Here is a 4,359-nt window from a genome sequence, read left to right on the forward strand (position 1 = left end):
CATTTGGAAATTAGAAATGACCTGTTTGTGATCAATAAATGTCAGATGAGTATTGCAGATAATGAATGCTATTAGAATCCATATGGAAAGAGCCCTTTCTCTTAAAGATTCTGGGAAGGTTTTTATAGATGAGACAAAACACACACACACACACACACACACACACACACACACACACACACACACACACACAAATAATAATAATAATAATCCTATGCAGTAGGAGCTGGAGCACTAAAGCAAGAATTGCCCAAGGTATATTTAAGCGTAATTGCTGGAATGAATGGCTTGGATAGAAAACGTTAGATGAAGCTATATTATAGAGATGTATGAGACTCTATTCAAAGTTTATATGACCTCTCCTGTTCGTACTCTCAACCAACTTGAACACAGAGCAATACACAGCTCTGCTTATGTGTGTATAGAAATCATTACCTTCACCAAACTATAGTCTATCTTTTTACTGTACTCCTAATCTTAATGAATGACACCACCATTCACTCATTTGCACAAGGTAAAAACCTGAGAAATTTTCCTTAACACATCCTACCTCTTCATTCCCACATACAAGCCATCAATAAATTCTGTGAGTTCTAGCCCACAAACATATTCTGGATTCACCCACTTCTCTCCTGCCATACTAGACTCCATTGCTTTCTCCATAGTCCAAGCCACCAACATCCCTCACTGGACTCAATATCCTCCTGCATCCATACTTACCACCTTCAACCAGTCTACTTCACACTGCAGTCAGTGGCCTTAATGAAAGCCAATCTGATTGTGTTGCCCATGCTTTATTTTTTTTTTATTGATTTCAGAGAGAGGAAGGGAAAGGGAGAGAGAGATAGAAACATCAATGATGTAAGGGAATCATTGGTTGGCTGGCTCCTGAATGCCCCACACTGGGGATCAACCTATAACCAAGGTATGTCCCTTGATTGGAAGTGAACCTGGGACCCTTCAGTCTGTGGGCCAATGCTCTATCCACTGAGCCAAACTGGCTAGGGCTGTGTTGCCCATCCTTTAAACTCCTCAGTGGTTTCCCATTGTTCATAGAAAAAATAAACTTCTTAACATGGCCTTTCATGATTTGTCCCCTACTATATCTCTAATTACAACTCAAACTGTACACCCCTACTCTCTACATTCAACCACACTAGCCTTCTTTCAGTCCCTCCTTCTGATGTCTCTACTGTCAGGGGGACTTTTAACACACTGTTTGCTCAGCTTGAAGTGTTCTTCCTTTTCTTCAGTCTTCATCTACTTAACTCCTATTCATTATTCAGATTTCTAATACATAGAAATTCCCTGAGAAGCCTTACTTTGTCTACCAGTCTAAATTAGGCCTTCATATTATTCTCTCACAACATGTGGAAGTTTTCCTTCCCAGCACTTTTCAAAATTGGACTTTTCGATTTGCCTGTGTGATTAATTAATACCTGTCTTTGTTATTAGAGTATAAGCTCCTGGTAGGGGAAAGCAGAGACTATATTTGTTTTGCTTTCCAATGTTTCCCTATCCTTTTACCCCCCTTTCCCCAGAAATACTGAAAGTCAGAGGGAGGAAGGAATGAAGCTGTGATAATTGCTACAGAAACAATCTTTGACTCTTTTCCAGTTTTGGGGGCCATGAGCAGCAAAGTCTGTTATGATACCTTCTATGAGGCAGTGTGGAAAGTCCTGCACCGGAACCAGCACAAGTACGATAAGTTTTTGGAAATGGTGGAGCTGAAGATCAACCTGAAGAACTATGACCCTCAGAAGGAAAAACGCTTCTCTCAGACACCATCAGGCTTCAATACATGTGTTCTGGGGGACCAGCAGCACTGTGATGAAGCCAAGGCAATGGATATGGAGGTGTTAAAGAAACTCAACAAAAATAAGAAACTGGTCAAGAAGCTGGCCAAGAAGTATGATGCCTTTTTGGCTTCAAAATCTGTGATCAAGCAGATCCCAGGAATCCTGGGCCAAGGCCTGAATAAGACTGGCAAGTTCTCTTTCTTGCTGACCCACAATGAGAACATGTTGGCCAAACTTAATGAAGTGAAATCCACAATCAAGTGCTAGATGAAGAAGGTGCTGTGTCTGGCAGTGGCTGTTGGCCAGGTGAAGATGACAGATGATGAACTTGTGCACATTATCCACTTAGCTGTCAATTTCCTGGTGTCATTGCTCAAAAAGAACTGGCAGAATGTCCAGGCTTTAAACATCAAGAGCACCATGGGCAAGCCCCAGCACCTGTACAAAGGCACAGCTTAGTAAACCATACTGCTACTATTAAAAAAAAAAAGAATATATGAGTGTTTCTGATGAAAAAAATAGTGTTTTATTCTTCACATATGTGCAAATTCATATATTATAGAAATAAAATAGACATATATTTCTTAATACACATGCACTGCATATGACATTTTATTTATGATGGTCCCCATACATGACAGTGGTCCCATTGATTATAATAGAGCTGAAACTTCCTGTCACCCAGTGATGTTATAGCCATTGTAATGTTATAGCACAATGCATTACTTTTGTGTTTGTGTTGATGCCGGTGTGTTGCTGCTCTGCTAGTCATATAAAAATACAGCAATACAATTATATAAGTACCTAGAACTTAATAATGATAAATGTCTATATTGCTGGTTTATGTATTTTTAATTCTATACTTTTATCACTATTTTAGAGTGTACCCTTTCTATTTATTTTTTTTAAAAGTTAAACAGTATGCCATGTTATGCTGGCAGCAGCCCCATTCATCTTGTGTTTACTGCATCTCTTGATTGCAACATTTTCTCTTGTGCTTGATTTAATCTCTTCTTGTTTTGTTCATCATGGTCCCTAAGCATACAAAATCTGCTGCTAATGTTGACAGGAAGAGGCCACATCAAGTGATTGACCTGAAAATAAAATTAAAGGTGTTTAAGGACTACGAAGTGGAAAATCAGTGATGGTTATTGCTCTCCAGTCAGGCATGTCCCATGCCACCAGAGCTTTGATCTTGAAGAACAAGAACAAAGCGACAGAAGCTATTAAAGCCTCTGCTTCATTGAAAGCAACAAAACTAACAAAAATTCAAGAAGAGCCTATATTAGACATGGAGAAACTACTAATGACCTCAATTGAAGATCAGACACAGAAGCATATCCCTCTCTGCATCATGATGATCACAGCCAAAGAAAAAGTTTGTTTATGGTGTGGAAAGAAAGGCTAGACCCAATTATGGTTTTGAATTTACTGTTAGTTCTGGGTGGTATAAATGATTCAAGAATTATCACTCATTACATAATGTAAAAGAGAGTAGTAAGTCTGTGAGTGCTAATGTGAAGTCAGCTAAAGATATTTGGGGCTCTAGCTGGTTTGGATAGAATGTTGGCCTGTGGACGGAAGAGTCCCAGGTTCGATTTCAGCCAAGGGCACATGCCATGCTTGCAGGCTCAATCCCCAGCGGTCAATGATTATCTCTCACACACACTGCCAATGTACTATAGGAGCAATAAGAAGCCATGGATGGCCCATCTCCTCTTCCAAGATATCTCCTGAGTTGCTATACCAGTGAAATGGAGATGTACTGATTGGAGAATAACATATCTTTCAAAACTTTGTTTGTTGTTGATAATGCTCCCAGATATCCTAATTTTATTGGTGATCTATATACCAACATCAAAGCAGTGTTCCTCTCTCCAAAACTGCTTCTTTTGTTCAATCAATGGATCAAGGAGTTATAGAATGTTTTAAGGCTTCCTACTAAAGAGGACCTTTGCCCAGGCTATTGTTGCAACTGAGGAAGACACTGAGAAAAATGCAATTCTGAAATAATAACATCTCTGACTGCATCAAGAACCTTGCTTGGGTTTGGGGTAATGTGACCAAAGAATGTATGAATGGCATCCGAAAGAAGACACTGAAGAGGTTCATACATTCCTTCATAGGATATTCCAAGGATGAGGAAGTTGCAAACATCAACAAAGCTATGGTTGAGATGGCAAACAGCTTTAACCTGGTTGTGGGTGAGGATGACATTGATGAGCTCCTTGATGTGGTTTCTGAGGAATTGACTAATGAGTTGTTGAAAATGAAACAGGAGCACATGGCTAAAGAAGAGGGAAGAGAAAATGAAACTACAGGAGAAGAAAAAGAATAATCCTCAAGAAAATTCACAGTGGTGGGTTTAGCAGAATTTTTGGCGGATCTCAACAAACTCCTTAAAATGTTTGAAAACATCGACTCTAAAATGGAAAGGTTTTCATTAATGGAGAGGAATGTCATGTTGCATTATCTGCTTAAAGCAAATCTATGATGACAGAAAAATTAAGCAAACCATCATGGGCATACCTCTGAAAAGAGTGACACGTACTCAAAGAGA

At 39.3% G+C, this 4,359-nt stretch overlaps 1 pseudogene across 1 annotated transcript; it reads left to right on the forward strand.

Moving 5' to 3' along the window:
- The first annotated feature begins 1,628 nt into the window (after positions 1-1,628).
- LOC307095454 (large ribosomal subunit protein uL1-like) lies at positions 1,629-2,258 on the forward strand (annotated as a pseudogene). The gene has a single exon. The product of its transcript is annotated as a large ribosomal subunit protein uL1-like (transcript).
- Positions 2,259-4,359: the final 2,101 nt, after the last annotated feature.

The sequence above is a fragment of the Cnephaeus nilssonii genome (assembly GCF_951640355.1).
Source record: "Cnephaeus nilssonii genome assembly, chromosome: X".
NCBI classification, from domain to species: domain Eukaryota; kingdom Metazoa; phylum Chordata; class Mammalia; order Chiroptera; family Vespertilionidae; genus Cnephaeus; species Cnephaeus nilssonii.